The 21,047-nt window shown below is 38.1% G+C and overlaps 1 protein-coding gene across 2 annotated transcripts in view; it reads right to left on the bottom strand.

Annotated features, from left to right (window-relative positions):
• The window catches only part of LOC139744909 (arrestin domain-containing protein 3-like), a 160,930-nt gene that overhangs the window by 110,107 nt on the left and 29,776 nt on the right, over positions 1 to 21,047 (bottom strand). The gene's annotated exons all lie outside the window — the stretch shown is intronic.

Below are 21,047 nucleotides of genomic sequence, written 5' to 3'. Positions count from 1 at the left end.
AGAGGAAGAGGGTGAGGAAAATGCCATGTAGTATACCAGTAACACGCCAAGGCTAAGTGCATATATATTGCCCAGTATAATATAAAGACCATTCACAGGGTGAAATTATTAATTCAATTATGTTGAACCTCATACTAGTACAGAATTTTGTGCTAGTTGCACCTATATGCCACCTTGGGCATTTAACATACATGATGAAGTTATAGATATCAAGTGTAAAAACAGTCGTATAAACACTGCAGGAGCCAAAAAATTGGACTGACGTTTCGGTCAAAGACCTTTCTCAAGACCTTTGTCAAAGACCTTTGATAAAGGTCTTTGACCGAAACGTCAGTCCAATTTTTTGGCTCCTGCAGTGTTTATACGACTGTTTTTACACTTGATATCTATTTACTACACACCGACGCAGAACTTTCATATTTTGATATATATATATACATACATACATACATATACATATATATAATGTATCTGTTCCACTCACACTGAGACTGTAATTGCTGTCATTAATGTTTGGAACAATATTGTATTCTTTATTTGGTATATATGTTTGTTTTTTTGTTTGCCATTTTCATCTTTGTTGACATGTTTGAACATACATGTATGGATGTGTACGTATATCTATCTTTTCATCTTTAAAGCGCCTGGCCATGAGCACTGAAAGGTGGACCTGTGTGCTATATATTATATGGTTACATGTATAATATGATATATAAAATACATATCTATACACAAAATTCACTGTGCGCCAACAAAACCATCAACTACAGCACTCGAGACACTTCTGAATAAGTCAACTGTTACAAAAATATTCACAATTGATGCAATTAAATTGTGCAATGTCAAAATGCTACCGGAAAAAAAAAAATGCAATGAATACACACTCATCATCATCTGAAAGCCTGTATTTGGGTTTCAACACCACTACATCACGTTCACACGTGAAGGGCAAATCATTCACATCTGGGTGTGTTAAAATCACATAGAAGAAACAATGGTAATTGAAGTCATGAATGAATAAGATATGAAAATCAACACCAATGAAACTTTTAATACTAGTATGCATCTTTCTTCTACATACAGTAGCTTTTCTCTTCTCTTACAACTGAAAAAATATTCAAATTCAAATCAAACTCATGGTAGAAACGTACACATTACAACATGAGACAACTCCATTCAGACATTCCCTCTTTTAAGCCTCCAACACAAGACACAAGTTTGGTTTTTTTTTCATTGTTAAAGGTCAAGAGTGAAGTAGCATATATGCATAACAAGGAGAATGGAAAGGAGAGAAAGGTAGCATATTATGCACACCAAGGAGAATGAAAATGGAGAATCATAGCAGTGCAAGAAGAGAGCAATAAGAACTAGAAATGTCGCTATGGCGACTGATGCCTCCGCCATAATGCATGATTCTCCCAATAGGTGTATAGTATAATGTCTTTACAATGTGAGATAACAGTTTCACATAACTGGCAAAATATTGAAATGACAGGTTTGTCAGAAATATCTTTAATGTTCACTTTCCTTGAACTACGTTTGCTATAATTGTCTATTAAAGAGTGCAGGTACATGTACTTGGGGAATTGAGGATTAACTGACCCTTTTATAAGTTTATGTATTGAGTAATTTTCAAGGTATAAAGAAAGACTGTAATTACAGTATAAAATAGATTTTTTTTTTGCATTTAAACCTGGCCTTGACCCTTAACCTTTGACCTTTGACCTTCTGGCAGGAAATTTCCACGAGAATCTCCATTAGGTAATACATGTATATTAAGTTTTAAAAATAATAATGCAAGCATTGCATATATATTAGTATATGAGGGAAATAGTAAAATTATGACGAGTTGACCTTGACCTTTGACCCCTGACTATTGACTATTGACCCATGACCCCTAAATTCCCTACAAAATCCCTGCCAGTCAGTACATGTGTACCATGACGATACATTGAACCATTTGTGAGAAAAGTGAAATTGTAACATTTTCACCTAATCTTTGACCTTTTGACTTTGACCTTATGCAGTAGTACATGTCTACACGAAGTTTCAAGAAAATACCTTTGGGCATTGCATGGATATGGGGAAATAGCAACATTTTTAGCATTTGACCTTGACCTTTTGACCTTTGACCTCTTGCCAATGTCACTAAAATCTACTCAACTAATTGCCATATCATACATCATCCTTGGACCAAGTTTGGTGAAAGCTGCTTCATCCAGTTTTGAGTTATCACGTAAAAAGATAAATTTTAGGATTTGACCTTGATCTTTGACCTTTGACCTCCGTCTGATTTCATTCAAAAATCAATCAAGTAATTGTCCCACCATACATCATCCTTGGACAAAGTTTGGTGAAATTTGCTTGATCCAGTCTGAGTTATCACGTAAACAGATACAATTTCATGATTTGACCTTGACCTTTGACCTTTAACCTTTGGCCGATTTCACCCAAAATCTAATGAAGTAATTGCCCCATCATACTTAATACTTGGACCAAGTTTGGTAAAATTCCAGTCAATATTACTCAAGTTATCGCGTAAACGAATGCGGACGGACGTATGGATGTACAATGTACAAACGGACGGACAACCCGAAAACATAATGCCTCCGGCACCACTTCGTGGCGGAGGCATAAAAATAGATTCAAGGGAAATTGAGCAAGAAAGAGGAAGTATGATATACTTGGATTTTAGAGGGGGATGGAAGAGACTACAGATTTATAACAACTTTGACACACAATTACATAGACAAAGAAAAAATGAAGAAACAAGGACTATGACTAAAATGGCTTACTCATTGCCTTAGATGGTTTCTATTTGAATCTAGTCAGATAGAACAAATACATAACAAAGTGGCTATTTATTACGCATATAATATGATGGTTATCTTAGTAATATGACACAAATTGATTACAAATAAAAGATATCTTTTTTTAAGCTCACAAACGTTCACAATGAGATGAAATTCAATGTCGTGTCAAAAGTTAAAGAGTGAGGTTTCAAAGTAAAAGTATTCACCAGCCAAAGGTATAAGTTTCCAGGAATCTGCTTACAGCATACTCTTGTACTTGCTATTACAGTATTACGGAATGAGGGAAATCCTGGTGGGGCAACGACATATCACACAGTCTGACACCGAACAAATCACCACCACTAATCAAACTTAAAGGACAAGTCCACCTTCATATACATAAGGATGGAGAGAATGCAGCAATATTAGTAGAACACATCAGTAAAAGTTTGAGGAAAATTGGACAATCTGTTCAAAAGTTACGAATATTTTAAGTATCTGCGCAGTCACAGCTGGAAGAGAAGACTACTACAGTGTATGATGTCACATGCGTACAACTATACAAGGAAAATAAAGAGAGAATTCCACAAAACTTTACTTTTTAAATAAAGTGCAAATTTCTTCGACTTGCTACTGACATATGTTAAGGGTAATATTATTCCCCCTGCCTTCTGAAAGAGAGAAGTCGAGTGTTCTTTTGTTATGCGAGAAAAATGGAAATATGTTGAATTTTCTTTATTCTTTCTTTATATCGTTGTACTCATGTGACATCACAAGCTAAAGTAGTCTTTTCATCCAGCCATGACTGAGCAGAAACTTCAACAAGAGACCCAGGGGTCACGCGCTCACCTGAGTATCGCAATTTCACCTTCCATGCATTCTTGACCACTCTTACCTGAGAACATTGGAAACTTAGGTCTGCATATGGATCCCCCCCCCCTCCCTAAACTCCAGGGTGGGGGGGGGGAGGCAGCCCTGGATTTGCAATGAACAAACTTGGAACTAAAGTCATCAATGTACAACTCATGGTATTAACTATGCTTTATCATTTCTGGTTCTAGAGTAGAAGATTTAAATAGTCCTTAATGTGGGGGGGGGGGGTGGGCCCCCTAGGGGCACCCCAAGAGGGACATGGTGCCCATTTGAAGGAATTGAGATTCTATCCCCCTAGTGATGCTAGCTGCTAAGTTTGGTCAAAATTCATCATGAGGTTTTCAATAAGAAGATGAACATGTACCAATGCAGCCCCCATTACAACTGTAGGACTTCTCTCCATCCCCTCTTCTGGGTGCATGAAAGAATCCCTTCAAAATTTGACAGATTGTGAAACCTTTTTAATCCCTTTCTGAAATATTATTCAAAACTGATTAGTTTGTTTGGTTGGTCAAAGTAGACTCATAACAGAACTCTGATCAATTGGTTCAGTTCATGTTCTCTGCTTTACCATGTATTATGTTTTGTCGACCCTATAGTCTGTGCAAAATGCAAACTTTGGGATTGAATGAGCATAGATTCTGTGTACCGGTACGTGATTTTGTTGCAAACATTTTAACATAACTTAGCCATGTCCTGCCCCCATACATGTATCTGGTTGCTAAGCGAGCGTACACTGACAACCATGTCTGTAATTATAAGTTTTTGCGTGTTTTAGCCTACTGTTCCATAGGACCTAATAGAGGATGAAATGGGGGTGTCTTGGCTGCAACGTAATGCAAAATAGTAAGTAAATACGGCCGTTAATGGCCCTGAAATGTTTTTTTTTTAATTATTTGCTTTATTTTTTATGTGACATACATGTAAGCATCAAACCATAGATGTAATAGAGATAACTGGAAAAAAAGACCTTTTTCAAAGATGTACCATCTCATACTTTGCGTCATTTTGATCCAACTTCAAACAAGTTTTGCCTCTAGTATCACCTCTATCATAATATCAATCTTCAAACTCAACATTCTTATATCATGGAAATGTAGTGAAATGTGAAACTCCTATGTGTACCTATTTTGTACTATACTTCCGCATATCGAGTACCCAAAGTGTATAAGAGGGTACTATAGTCCTGAATCTGTGTAGTGGTTGGTCGGGCGTTCGGGCGGTTCGTCTCAAAGTTTGCGTCGCGATATTTTGGGGTTTTTTTATCCGTTCTGAATTAATTATGATGAAATCTGGCGTATATGGTGATATTGAGTGATTATTTTCACAAGTTTGAAGTAAGTGAATATAAATTTAGTGTATGAAATTGAGACGTGTGTATTTGTAGGATATGGTTCTCGTGTGTGTTTGTTGGAGAAAGCATCGCCATGGTAATTTAATTTTCCTAAAATTTTGTGGGGTGAATATTTCCACAATATTTAAGAAATATTACTTTTAATTTGGAATGCGCAATGATTTATATGTGTATTTATGTAAGACACACTTTGTGTTATTTTCGTAAGGTGCTGCCATGGCAGCGGTATACAACTGTAACTATAATTGGAATATTTTTTTTTTTGGAGTGAATTAGAAAAAAACATAATTGGGATATGTAGGTGATATACTGTTTGGTGAATATAATGATGATGCAGGAAACGATAGTAATGAATATACGATTATGTGTTGAATAATTGTATAAAAGTGACATATATTAATAGTTTTTGTATAGTTGTATTAAACGTGGATCGGGTTAATGTATTATGGTGTTTTATAAAATGGGTTCAAGAATGTAGCCAATTGGAAGCGCTGAAATGAGTCACGTGTGCGTGCATTATTTTCTTCAGGTAAGCACTAAGAAGAGTCTCTCTTCCACCTCCCTGGCCTGACGTACGTCACAATGTTTTACACTAGCAGTGCGCACTCAATCAGTTGTTACAAGTGCGTCACGCGCTACTATACGCGCTGTCAATCCTGTAAACAACTTCTAGTTCGGGCCGCGGGCTGCCACAACAGCCGGCGGCCTTTCTTGTGCATAACAGTACGTGGCGTACGTATACTCTTATACGTACGTACAGTACTTATCAGTGTGCGGGATTTCCGAGTGCGACGTGCGTAAATGTTTGGGACGAACATCTTCGGACATCTTGACTTTTGAGCGAGTGCTACATGTAGCTGACTGGTATTGACCCACAAAGGTACGTGAATAATGCTGTTAGTTTTCGACCCATTTTATAAAACTAATGATGCACAGGATTATTTCGTGGCGTTAGTGAAGGTGCGGCGCGCTCGAGAGTATTGACAATGGTGCGACATGCACGAGGCGCATCCTTCACTAACACACTCTATCCTGTGCATCATTAGTATAATGGTACATACAGCTGTATGCCAGGGCTCGACATTCACCTGTACTTAATATTTCTTTTTCTATATAATTAGTAGGACCGATTTAGTTTTTCTTGATATTTTTTTTTCGGGCCACCAGATTTTACTTTCAAGCCACCAAAAAATAAAAATTCAATCCGATCGGGCCGCCAAAAATAAAAGTTAGTGTGGAGCCCTGTATATGCTATATATTGTATGTTAGTATGAGTTAGTTTCATTCGCATTCTGTGATATATCTGTGGTGTACCTGTGATGTATCTAATGTTTATTTTGCTGTGATATCCGATGTACAAAGAATTTCCAGAGTGAGCAATAAATCAGTAAATCAATCAGTCAATCAATGTTATCAATCGATCAATCAAATTAACAAGAATAGAGTTAGTGCGTTTGCAATAAAACTCATAATCATGTTAACGCTTAGGCAGATTTGCTGTTTTTATCGGAAGTTTAAATATTCATATTCTCCATCCTGTAATGCTATTGTTTTATTTAGCCATAGAATTATGTTTCTGAAGATATTTTATACTCTTTTATTTGTTATTGCCATTTTTGTGCTATTTTGTGGCCTGTTTGATGTCTTTTGCATTGATTTATTCACTGGTTTCGCCGTCCCTGATTCACCCGATACTTCGTCACTTGAATGACACTTTTTTACGTGTAGAGAGAGAGAGAGAATTCAAAGTTCAATTGTGGGTTTATGACATCACCTCCGGACCGTGTAGTCGCGTTAAACGATCAGCCTTATGTCAAGGATTATCTGTATTAAATTGTGATTATTTTACCCCTCCTTACCCGACCCTTCGTATATTAGGGCACCTAATCTACGAAATGTCGGGTAACGCGACCACCCGACGCGAACGCGAACACCCGAAGGAACGAAGTAAGCCGGACGACGCACGACGGACGCCGGACGAAGAGCGACTGCAATAGCTCACTTGAGCCTTCGGCTCAGGTGAGCTAAAAATTCATAACTTTTTAACGGATTGTCCAATTTTGCCCAAACTCTCACTGATGTATTCTACTCATATTGCTGCATTCACTCAACCCACATGTCTATGAAGGTGAACTTGTCCTTTAAAGTAATGAAAACTTTATTCTTCCCTTGCTTCCTCAGACGGCATGGTCCCAGCTTCGAGCCATCTTGACTTCCACTGTGGGCAGAACAGGCCACACCCACTTTGTACAAATGCATATTCATGACACTATTAACACATTTACAGTAAAATATTTATACAATAATGCCTAAACTTTCTTGCTAAATGACTTTTGAAAGAATGCCATTGTTGTTAAATACACAGGGAGATCAAAATCAAAAGTAACTTTTTATTCCCTTATCACCTCTGAATCAACTGTTGTCGTATTCGTGTGGACTTGTTATGTGGAAGTTGGAGATGATGAATAAATTGTTACATTACTGTTGGCTCGGCTTATTCATAAATTGCAGGACAGAATGATGCCGCAGTTGCAGATCCCCCTAGTTTATACACAAATCCCTCTTAAAAGAAAATGGTGACTCTGCCATGTAATGTGGCTACAGCCAAGATCTACAACAAAGATGACCATGATGATGAGGAAACAGCATAGCGCCATTTATGTGTAGAAACATTCAACGGCGCCCAGCTCCCAGAATGTATCACACGTCATTCACAAAGTTGCTTGAAAAGATAAGGGTTCAGTTGAACAGATTTGAAAGCTCAACTTGAAGACAAGATCATCTGTAGCTACAATGCTTGGACAAGACAGTCCCCTAGCTGTTCTCCACGGCTGCATGTAAGAAGGAATAGGGTTTCATATCCTCCAATAGAAAGGACGAAGGCTGTGACTGTAGATGTTCCTTGTTGACGACACATAACGAATAAAACTCAGCAATTATCCCTTCCTGAGGTAAAACAAAGCATATAAAATAAAAAGAGAAACATTGAAGACGTCTTGAACCACCAAATGGTTTTGTTACTGTTATTTTTTTTTTCCTTTCACATTAATTCTGTAATGACTCATACCATAACTTGATGGACTCTCAAAGCTGGTCACATTTAAAAGCAAAAGATTATTTTGCAAATAAAAAAAAGACATGGCATGTGGGGGTAGCATAGGTCTGTATTACACTGAAGCTACAGATCACATTGCATCTCTAGCCCAAGTAATGCTATTTTTCATTTTGATATCTAGCTTAATTCAAGACAAAGTCATGTTGCAAATAGATGTCACTCTGCCAATTAATGAAGTCAAATCTCTCAGGACTTAATAAAAAAAAATGATGGGCAATGGTGATTACTTTAACCCGTTGAGGACGGACTGATTTTGCTACAACATGTATTTCCCATAGACACCTGCCCGAGTATACTCGGGACTCGTCCTCAACGGGTTAAAGTTAAATATTACACTACTTGCATTTTTGGTCTCAATACCAACACTTGCATTGGCCATTATTTGACTTAATGGGACTGTACAGTAGTGGTTGAGGTGGGGATTCATGTTTTGAACATTCCTAAGTGAGATAATGAGAAACCTCGTATGAAATATGAAAGAGCATGTAATTTTAAGAAGGATTCAACGTTTATTTGATGAAAAATGTTTTTCAAATGGCTGAGATATCAAAAAAAAAAATGATAATAATAAAAGGCGACAGGCCACGCCTTTTATTGGGATCTCTTTGTTTCACCTTGTTTTTGGATATCTCAGCCATTTAAAAACAGATTTTCATCAAATAAACTTTTGATACCCCTTAGAATCTCATGGAGTGGTTTCTGAATATCTCACAAAACGTTAAAGGACAAGTTCACCTTCATAGACATGTGGGTTTAGTGAAAGCAGCAATATTAGTAGAAAACATTAGTGAGAGTTTGAGGAAAATCGGACAATCCGTTCAAAAGTTATGAATTTTTGAAGTTTCTGCTCAGTCATGACTGGATGAGTTCTAGACAACTATAGCTTGTGATGTCACATGTGTACAACCATATAAAGAAAGAATAAAGAAAATTCAACATATTTCTAATTTTCTCGCATAACGAAAGAACACTTGACTTCTCTCTTTCAGAAGGCAGGGGGAATAGTATTACCCTTAAAATACGTCAGTAACAAGTCAAAGAAATGTGCGCTTTATTCAAAAAGTAAAGTTTTGTGAAATTCTCTTTTAATTTTTTCCTTATATCGTTGTACGCATGTGACATCATACACTGTAGTAGTCTTCTCATCCAGCAGTAACTGCACAGGTACTTACAAAATTAATAACTTTTGAACAGATTGTCTGATTTTCCTCAAACTTTCACTGATGTGTTCTACTAATATTGCTGCATTCTCTCAGTCCTTGTGTAAATGAAGGTGGACTTGTCCTTTAAATGCTAAATCCTCACCTCGACCAGAACTGTACACACCCTTTAAAATCAACTTTGGTTTTGAAAGAGCTTTCTGTACATTCAGGGATTTGGATTCATGACATATCTCATGCCATTTTATTGATCTTGATTTGCCAATGCTGGATCACATAATACCAACTAAAAGTATCTGACGATCCTTTACAGAGAAGAAGAAAAAGAAGAATTTATATTTCTCTGAGGGAGGCAGATTTAAGACGCTAGAAGAAATGAATTCAAGGAAATTTCACACTTGGTATCACGAAAATAAGCATTCAAAGTACATGGTCTCATCATAAGGATAAAAATGTACATAGGTATTGTGATTAGAAAAACCACTACCACCACATCCCCATTATTTGATGATTTTTTTTTTCCCTCCCACAATAGTATGATTGAGTTCTAAAACTGGGTATAGATAATAAATTGAAAAACCTTTTGAATAATGAGCTTTCAGAAAATTTAAAGAAATGAAACTTACACCTTTCCAGTCAATCAATGAGCTCAAAGCCTGGTCAGAAATTCACCTCTCTCATAAGGTTTGCACAGTCCTCTTGTCCACTGTGTAGAAGAGTGCATCACATTCAGAGCCAGTCCCTTCTGATAACAGAATAAAGCAGATTACAAAGTTTAACTATACAAGTCTGTAGAAATATGCTATGACAAGTAAAATATCTCAACCTCTAATCTTTTCTCAAATTTGTCTGTCATTACTCAACCTAGCGGGAAAAGGAAGTGTCACTGACTTGCATTTGTGCCTTGTACTTTCATACCCATGTACAGATATTCTGATCTTACTGTAATACCAAATTGTATGAAAATGGCAGGAAATACTACCAGCTCTTTTCCAATCACTCACGTAAGTTGGAACCAACTCGGTAAAGGAAATTGTTGATATTGACATTGACTTGCACATGGTTACTGCAAAAACCTCGCTCTTCGCAGCATACGCTGCGCTGCTGCCTACGCCATCTTACCTAAAGTACAGGTAACCTACACAATGAGGGATGCAAATTGAAATAGGCTATGGTGTAATATGAATTAACTTTGGTGCAGTCTGGTACAATTTGTTGTACCCCCCCCCCCCAAAAAAAAAAAAAAAAAAATGCACAGCAGTTCAATGCAAAAATATAACCACACGTAAAAGCATGGAATTACGTCTTTACGCATACCCGGTTGTCAAATTTAGGACAGTGTTTTAGTCGAATTATGGACGGCTTGTTCCTACAAAACAGTAGTGGAACTTGATATAACATCCGTATAGAGCTCTAGGGTCTAGTAAACATGCAACCATGGATACCAAGTACTAAGCACCAAAAACAAAATCAGACAAAGATATAGAGGTCTCTCATGGAAGCAGCATGCTACGTTGCCATTACTGCGTATCTAGTTCTCGACTAATCTAATGTTAGATCTATGTGTTACTAACGTTAGATATCTAATGATACTGACGTTAGCTAAGTAGTAGTAGACCTATATCTATAAATAATGGAATCTACTGCACTGTAGACTGCACTCGAATTGAACAGTACAGAGTCTAGGTCTAGACAAGAGAGACTCAATTGTTATTGTGTTGAAGAGTAGAGGTCTAACAATGTTACGTAGGGGCCTAGAGGGTCTAGAGATTAGTAGAGTTTCTAGGCAGAAAAAGCTGTCTGTCCGGAGGGGCTCAAATTGGAATTTTAAATAGACAGCCTACGCGATCGCTTAGCGGCGTCTGCGATATTGCCGACATTTCACAAATTATTCGAAGCTCACTTAATCGAAATCTTATCAGTGACAAGTTGTAACTAATCTATCATATTCTAGGTCTACAGTCATGAGTCTACAAGCATGAACAAAGCAAGGTGGAGCTAGATGTGGATTACCGGTACCGTATCAGTGGCAGATGGAGACTGACATACGTGTGCATAATTACACACATGGGACTAAGCAAATCACGATTGTTGCAATTAACATGTTCAATACAAACAGAGTAAAGAAATCGTTGGGCACTGCTTCCTTATGACTGCCAGAACAGACTTGAAATGGCATCAGCCATGGAAATGGCATCAGCCATGGAAATGGCAATAAACATGTCATTCGAAGATGAAATTTGTGTACTGAAAATGACATTTGACCACGAAATATTAATTTCAATGTTTCTTTACCTTACCTTCTGTTTGGTTGTCATTGCCGCGTTTCTCTCCTTTAGCTCTCACTATCGATCACAGCCTCGTTCACTATGATTAAATCAGTCGAACTCAATTAATTATCGTTCCCAACCAAAGATTGATTTAGTGAAACGGGTCACAAGAGTCGTTCCCAGGATGGTATCAATCCCAGAGTTGGGATCGGCCTTGGGTTGGATCGATTTCCCATGTTAGTGAAACAGGCCCCTGGTTAGGACGTAGGGGGCGTGCGGTGACCCCATGGCCGTATGAGTTCCAGTGGGGGGTCACGGGTCGCATGTGGGCATACTCTCGCTCGGGTAGTAGGAGCGAGGAGTGGTGAGCTGATGCTCGGCAGGGGCGGACGTGTCCTCGGTGTCTCCCTGTGGTTTTGTAGTGCATTGTATGCTAAAGTCTTGTATACGCTGGGTGTATCGGCCGTTCATGCAGCAAGTGCAGTAAGGGTTGTGCATCGTGTCAGGCGACGAGCGCTGACGGGTCGCCGGATTGGCGAGTATGGTAATAAAGTTTCTCCTTCGCACGCAGTTCGATCTAGTCATCTCGGTGAATTATTGATGCTGTCTCGGCATGATAATGCGATGTGATGTGATCATTGTGAGTTTGAGTGAGGTGTCCGCAAACTTACCCAAACTAGAATTATCACTGGAGGTGATTAATACCCCCGCCCCTAGTGTTGCTTTATAGTATGTGATGTCATGAGGGCAATGACGTTAATACCAAATTTGTGCACTTGTCGAATTGGAAACAGAATAATTTTAGTTTACTGTAAAATTACAGAGTTGACACTGAGTATAAAACTTACAGCAAATGGAAACATGCTTTCCCCTAGCATCACTACACTTAAAGACCATCATACACACCAAATGTGACCTTCATAGCTTGAATAATTTATTTTGATACGAAAATGAGTGGTTACCATGGCAACACATTTTCCTTAAACTAACACATTGGTGTCTTGCAAGACTACACTTCTAGATCATGATACATACTAAATTTGACTTTAATTGCTTGAATGATGGAAAAGTTATTCGATCTGCAAGGTTTTGGTAAAATTGTAGTTACCATGGCAACAGTTTGTGTGACAAACACAAAAATTATGTGTTTCACATCTATACCTCAGGGCCATAATGCCTACCAAATTTGGTTTCAATTGCTTGAAAACTGTGGAAGAAGTTCACGCAACAGGATTAAAAAAAAAATGCAGTTACCATGGCAATGCATTGTCCGATACAAATACAAAGGACATTTTGCAAAACTACACTTACACATATGGTGTAAAGAGCATCATACACAGCACATTTCACCTTCATAGATTAAATGGTTCAATTTGATACAATAATGAGTGATTACTATGGCAACACATCTTTCTTATATTAACACATTAGTGTCTTGCATAACTACACCTTCCAATCATCATACTTACTAAATTTGACCTAAAACTGCTTGAATGATGTGGAAGGTATTCAATCCACAAGGTTTTGGTAAAATTATGGTTACCATGGCAATGCTTTGCCCGACAAACACAAAAATTATGTGTTCCACATCTATGCCTCAAGGCCATAATGCCTACCAAATTTGATTTCAATTGCTTCAAAACTGTGGAAGTTGTTCACTCCACAAGATTTTGAAGAAAATATGTGGTTACCATGGCAACGCTTTGTCAAGTACAAACACAAAGAGTGTCTTGCATAACTACACATATAGATCATCATAGATACCAATTTTGAAATTGATTGTTTAAATACTATGGAAATTATTCAATCCACAAGGTTTTGGTAAAATTATGGTTACCATGGCAACGCATTGTCCGACAAACACAAAAAACATGTCTTGCACATCTATACTTCAATATCATCATTTATCCTAAGCCCACCCAACCGACCAACATCACGGTGATTCATATATATACCCCCTTCACACTATTAGTGGTGGGGGTATGAAAAGATCCCACACAATAACTGGAGAAATCCGGAACCTTATATTACGTATTATCCATACAGAGGATTTTTAGAGCCCAAATACAAGTGTTATTTTGTCGACGCACCTCATAACCTCCGACCCACTTAAAGAGTTTGTTGAACTCGACCAATATTTTTTGCCGAGGCGACCAATATTTAAAATATTGGACGGCAAGAGGGGGATTCCCCAAAGTTTTTTATAAACTGCACCGTAATTGGTTGAGATATACACGAGATGACCTGAAATATGAAGTAAAAACGTCTCTGATTGGTCAATCACGAATTAACTGAAATATCGTTTCTTCTAAAATTCTGTGTTTATGCAAACAAATTTCATATATCAATAAGCTGAAATTGTTTTTCATACAATTATTCAAAATGTCACTTTCATAACAGGAAATTAAATTTAGGTTTGATGAAAACAAGTTGCATTTTTTGTGCATGCAGGCGACAGTATGACGATTGATCAGCTCAGCGCTACACTGCTAGATACAGTAGCCCGCGCGCGATATACATATAGCCGGCAGCTGCCGCTTGCATTTGCATGCATGTTACAGTACAAAGTACATTACGTGTTTAGTACTTCTACTAGTACCAAGTACAGTAGGACTACAGTACTAGTAATTTGATCTTTCACGATCTACGGTAAATGTGACGTGAATTGTGTCTCAGATCTCGGATACAAATACATCTAATTCTGGTCTAAACTCGGCCTAATAGCAACATGATGGCTACCTTGGATACATAAATCACTGTTTTATCGAGGACTGAATTGGATTAACTTGCACTGAAGAGTGTACATGTACCATACCCCATGTCAGGATCAAGTAGTGAACACAAGTACAGTAGGAGACCATACGGCACTCGGAGACAGAAAGGGTAGGCCTAAGTGAAAACATTCGTTGCTAAAATCCTCTGTATGATAATAATGATAATATTGGATGTCCTATTTTCGGTTAATACAAGGATTAATTGGACTCGCTAAGCAAAATATTGGACTCATCTTCGACTCGTCCAATATTTGTGCATAGCTCGTCCAATATTTCCTTGTATTAATCTCAAGGCCATCCAATATTATATATCATCTACTGGTAAAAGTGAAAAATTTCGCGGTGTTGAAAATTTCGCGGTGTTTAAATTTTCGCGCATTTTGCGCAACCACAAACTAGCATGAAAATAAAAGCACACAAATATTTTTGCGTGCCATTTGTTCCAGTAGTTGATGTCTGATTCCGCGGAATTAAAAACATGCAAAACTCTTCTTACCCGGCCAAGCGCGAAAAATTAGTCACATGAAAATATCCACTTTTACAGTATAAGGTTTATGAGTGAGACCACCCTTGTCCACAGTAATCAATTTCCATTCAATATTTCTTCATATTTGTAAGCATTAAAACCTTATAAGTTATCTCATATCATTGGAAAGCTTACATAAAGACAGAATATTTTTCATCAGTGGTTTCTCTTCAGTGATATGATTATTCATAAAAATGTATTTCATACATAAATATTCATATAATAGTACGTTACATAATTCATCACATGACGCTGATCTACATCTTATATTGATCAAAGAATGTTACTTTCTCTTCCAATTAGAGTTTTCTATAGTTTTCTTCTCAGAAGTGTACATGTACTTAGGTAACATCACCTTAAATTTGATACAGCACAGTTTAGTGAACACACGATGCCTCCAGGGGGCAACAATTTGAGATCCTACCCCCCCCCCCCTTCCCCATGCTACCTGCCTTTGGTGAAAATCTGTCACAGGGTTTTCAAGAAGATGAAAATGTAAAAGAGTTCATGCACCACGGACGACGGATGTCACACGACACAGGACGGAGGACACCACACAATTTGTGATTGCAATAGCTCACTTGATTCTTTGGCTCAGGTGAGCTTAAAAGTTAAAATGCATGTTTACATTTTAGCAGTTGGGTCAATGCACATATTTATTGTATGATTTGAATAAAAATGCTACTGCCATGACAACAGATACATGTACTATATTGACATTAAAAAAAAAGTGTCTTGCACGATATCCTATAGCAATCATATGTCCCACGTTCTGACTAAAATGCTTTAAAACTGAGAGAGTAGTTCGATCCACGACATTTTGTATGATTTTTATAATTTGCCAATACCATGGCAATGCTTGTGTTAAACTTGATACTAAAAAAAACTAGAAATGTCGCTACAGCGACTGGTATGCCTCCGCCGTAATGCATGGTTCTCCTAATAGGTCTATAGTACATGTGGACAATGTGTGATTACATTTTCACAAAATTGGCAAAATATTAAAATGATAAGTTTGTCACAAATGTGTTATATGCTCACCTTCCTTGACCTAGGTTTCATTGGATGAATAGGAGAGCATGTATTTGGAGATTTAAGAACTTTAACTTGACTTTGATCCATTCATAAGTTTATGCACAGAGTAATTTTCAAGGTATGGAGAAAAGGTGCAATTTCTGTATTGAATAGTAAATTGTTGCCATTTTCATCTGGCCTTTGACCCTAAAATTCATATTAAGATAATCACTGTCAGGCAGAACATGCATAAATATGTACTAAGTTTCAAGATAACTTGAACCATTTTCTAGATAGTATTATGGAGAAAACAGTTCGTTCAGCACTTTCACTTGATCTTTGACCTTTGAGGCAAAAAAAAAGAGAAAAGAAACTTAACAGAGAATCTCTTGGGTTATATATAATGCATACACCAAGTGTAAAAAAATAATAATTCTGCTGGCATTACATAAATATGAGGGAAATAGTAAAATTTTGAAGTGTTGCCCTTGACCTTTGACCTCATGAACCCTAAATTCTCTAGATAATCATTGTCAGTCAGTACATGTACTATGTTCCATGAAGATACCTTGAACAATTTCCAAGGTACAGAGAAAAAAAGTGAAATTTTAATATGTCTACTTGACCTTTTGACCTTTGACCTTTGACCTCATGACCCCAAAACTTTCACCAGAGAATCTTAATTGGGTAATACATGTATACACAAAGTTTCAAGAAAATATCTTCAGGCAATGCATAGATATGGAGGAAATAGTGAAATTTTATGTATTTGACCTTGACCTTTTGACCTTTGACCTTGAGCATGTGCACCCAAAAGTTGATAGGCACAACTTCACCCCCACAGTACACATACATGCCAAGTTTCATTAGGATACATCAAAAGGTTTTTTAGTTACGCTTGCCACAAAATTCATTACAGACGGACGGAAGGACGGACGGACGGAAGGACAGACGGACAACCCGAAAACATAATGCCTCCGGCACCACTTCGTGGCGGAGGCATAAAACAGAAATTATGTCACTATGGCGACTGGTATGCTTCCGCCATTATGCAAGGTTCTCCTAATAGGTCTATAGTACAATGTCTTGACAATGTGTGATGACAGTTTCATATAACTGGCAAAATACTACAAGGCAAGTGCCAAAATGTGTCTCACCCATTCGGGTAGAAGAAATTAATGTTTTTCTAACTCCCAGAAGTTCATTGACCCCACCTATGACCTTTGACCTTGTAGTGACCTTCAACTCCCCAAGGGACATTCACCAGCCAAGTTTGGTCACAAACGGAGATATGGATCAAAAGTTATGAGCCATAATCGAAATGCGCCGTAAAAACTGAACATTGGGCCCTAAAGTTCATTGACCCCTGCCTGTGACCTTTGACTTTGAGGTGACCTTCATGTTTGGTGACATGTGTAACTTTGTATAACCACTCTCCCCTTCAAGTTTAAGAAATTTACGTCCTCAGTAGAGAGTAATTCAAGTTTTTGTAGCGTTACAGACGGACGGACGGACGACGGACGGACAGACGCCACAGGTGATCCCTTTGTTTCCCCTCACCTCCGATAAAAATGACAGATTTGTCACAAATGTGTTGAATATTCACTTTCCTTGAACTAGGTTTAATTGGATGAATGGCTACACTGTATATTGCCTATTAGAGAGCAGGTATTTGGGGATTTGAGGATTGACTTTTACTTGACTTTTGACCCTTTCATAAGTCTATGCATTGAGTAATTTTCAAGGTATGGGGAAAAAGTGTGATTTCAGTAAATGATAAAATTTTAGCATTTTAACCTGGCTTTTGACCCTGGCTCTCTGACCCTATAACCCTAAAATTCCGAAGAGAATCACGGTAAGGCCAAAAAAAAAAAAATTGTTGCATTGGCTAACATGAGATTTTCAAATAGGGTCGGTCGGGCGGATTTTTTTTTTTTTTTTTTTTTTTTTTTTGCTACCTGCATTTTACGTGTAAAACTCGTGCTCAGCTCAGTAAACAGTTACAACTGCTGCACCGAATGTGCTGTGTTCATCTATTCTACAAATCATTTATGAGGCTGATATTACTGGAATTATACCCCTTCACAGAATCTAAAGATGTTGAAATCCCTATCCTGAATGTTTTCACTTCATATTTTACTATTTTGACTTAGATAAGATAGATGCAAATTGACCCATATGTACGATCTTTTCATAGCACACGGCGATCTCTATTACAGTCCCACATATACAGATTCGTGTAAGTTCTCCACACAAGAAACCTATGGCAAAACTGTGCACAATACATCGCAGTCTGAATGCTACGTATACACTGAATAAATCTTGTTAGAGTACGTGTCCGTGTTGGAAACAGATGACGTACTGATCAAGGAAGGCTTATGCGAGGCGCTAGATCTCTCCCTCGTGTATCCGATATCCCCAGAGCCGTTTCCACTTCCGGGTTTGTGCGATCGCGATCGCAATCAACAAGATATTTGATATCGATAGCAAAAAAAAATAATAAAAAAACATGGGGTCGGCAGAATTTTTAGGGTCGGGCGGGTTACGCCAATGCAACAATTTTTTTTTTTTTGGCCTAAGGTAGAACATATTTAAGTTTCATGATGATACCTTTCGTCACTTTCGAGGTACGGAGGAAGAAGTGGAATTTTGCACTATCACTTGACCTTTTGGCAAGAAATTTCTCAGAGAATAGATCTATTGGGTAATACATGTACAGTATATAAAAGAAACCAAACCCAAAGAGAAATGTGGATTGAGTGAAAGCAGCAACATTAGTAGAGCATATCAGTGAAAGTTCAAGGAAAATCAGACAATTGATGCAAGAGAAATGAATTTTGAAAGCTTTGGTATTGGAACCACTGGATAAGGAGACTACTTGAGTTGATGACATGTGTGGACAATATAAAGAAAATATTTAAAGAAAATTCAACATGCAGCGGATTGCTTTCACTTTTCTAGCACAATGAGAGAGCACTTGACTAACCACTTTTAGAAAGCAGGGGAATAATTACTACCCTTTCCATATAATATGTCAGTATCAAGTTGATGGAATGTGTAATTTTCATGAAAAATGAATTTTCGTGCAATTCTCTTTATATTTTCTTTATATTGATGTCCACACATGATGTCATGAACTCTAGTAGTCTCCTTATCAAGTCATTACAACACCAAAACTTCAAAAATTAGTAACTTTTGCATCGATTGTCCAATTTCCTCAAACTTTCACTGATGTGTTCTACTAATGTTGAGCTGCTTTCACTCAATCCGCATTGCTCTATGGGTTTTGGTCTCCTGTAAGTTTCAAGAAAAATCCTGCAGGTATTGCATAAATATGAGGGAAAAAGTGAACTTTCCAGGAGTTGACCTTTGACCCATGACCCCCACATTCCCTACATAATCACTGCCAATCAGTAAACGCATATCAACAAAGTTCCATCAAGATCTCTTGAACCATTTCCGAGATATGAAAAAAAAGTGAAATTTTAACATTTTCACTTGACCTTTGACCTCATGACTCAAAACATTCTCTGGAGAATCTTTATTTGGTAGTACATGTAAACACCAAGTTTCAAGACAAGAGACCCGCGGGTCTAGCGCTCACCTGAGTATCGCAAGTTCACCTTTCACGCAGTCACTAATCTAAATCATTCACAGCTCTACCAAAATTTGACCGGGCATTCTCAAGTAGAAGATGAAAATGTATAATAAGGGCCCAAATCTTTTAAGATTCCTTAATTTGGGGGGGACTGGGGCCCCCTGGGGCCCTCTGGGTGGGGCATGGTGCCCATTTTGATAAATTGAGATCCTCACCCCCTAGGGATGCTACCTGCCAAGTTTGATGAAAATCCGTCATGAGGTTTTCAGGAAGAAGATGAAAATGTACAATTCAGGCCCCCATTTGGATCTCGCCATCCCTCCCCCTGCCCCTAAGAGGGGCATCCCTGGATCTGCTATGAACAAACTTGAAATTACAGTCATTAATGTACTCACTCATAGTATTATCTTAGCTCTATCACTTGAACTGATTCTAGAGAAGATTTTTAAAGATTCCTTCATTTGGGAGGTTTGGGCCCCTTGGGGCCCTTCAGGTGGGACACGGTGCCCATTTGAACAGATTGAGATCCTATGCCCCTAGGGATACTACCTGCCAAGTTTGGTGAAAATTGGTCATGGGGTTCTCAAGAAGAAGATGAAAATGTACAATTTAGGCCCCATTAGGACCCCTCCCCACTCCCCTCCCCTGGGTCCCAAGGGGGGCACCCCTGATTCCGCCATGAACAAACTTGAAATTACAGTCATCAATGCACTAAGTCATAGTATTAACTTAGCTCTATCACTTCTGGTTCTAGAGAAGAAGATTTTTAAAGATTCAAATTTGGGGGGTTTGGGCCCCCTGGGGGCCCCTTGGGTGGAGCATGGTGCCCATTTTAACAAATTTAGTTCCTAACCCCCTAGGGATGCTACCTGCCAAGTTTGGTGAATATCGGTCATGGGGTTTTCAAGAAGATGAAAATGTAAAAAGTTTACGCACGACGGACGCCGGACGAAGAACGATCGCAATAGCTCACTTGAGCCTTTGGCTCAGGTGAGCTAAAAAAAAAACTTCAGGCATTGCATAGATATGGGAGAAATAGTGAAATTTGAGCATTGATCTTTGACCTTAATGTGCACCCAAAAGTTGGTAGTTGCACAACTTCGCCCGCTCATACATTATACAGGCCAAGTTCCATTAGGATACCTCAAACCGTTTTTTAGTTATGCTGTCCACAAAATTGATTAAGGACGGACAGAGGGACGGAAGGACGGACAACCCGAAAACATAATGCCTCTGGTGACACTTTGTGGCGGGGACATGAAAAAACAGATTGCACATCTATGTGTGATAGTGGTCACACATGCCAAAGTTCAGGTCAATTGCTCAAAACATGAAGGAGTGAAATTCAAATCATATGATTATGAAACCGAGTGACAGACCGACCAACCAACTGCTTAGCCACCTAACCTCATGATTCCTATATCCCCATACACACTATGATTTGGTGGGAGTATAAAAATCTGTCAAACCACTTTCCACTGTCTTCACCCCTCTTCTTTTATAATCTCTTTGAATATCATAATTGTCAGTTCACATGTTATAATAAAAGATGTACAATTTGTACGTGTACC

The sequence above is a fragment of the Diadema antillarum genome, unplaced genomic scaffold (assembly GCF_040938485.1).
Source record: "Diadema antillarum isolate AM-2024a unplaced genomic scaffold, OU_Dant_1.0 seq00001218_RagTag, whole genome shotgun sequence".
NCBI classification, from domain to species: Eukaryota; Metazoa; Echinodermata; class Echinoidea; order Diadematoida; family Diadematidae; genus Diadema; species Diadema antillarum.
The sequence above is the reverse complement of the archived record's forward strand: the minus strand, read 5'-3'. Positions and strand labels throughout refer to the sequence as shown.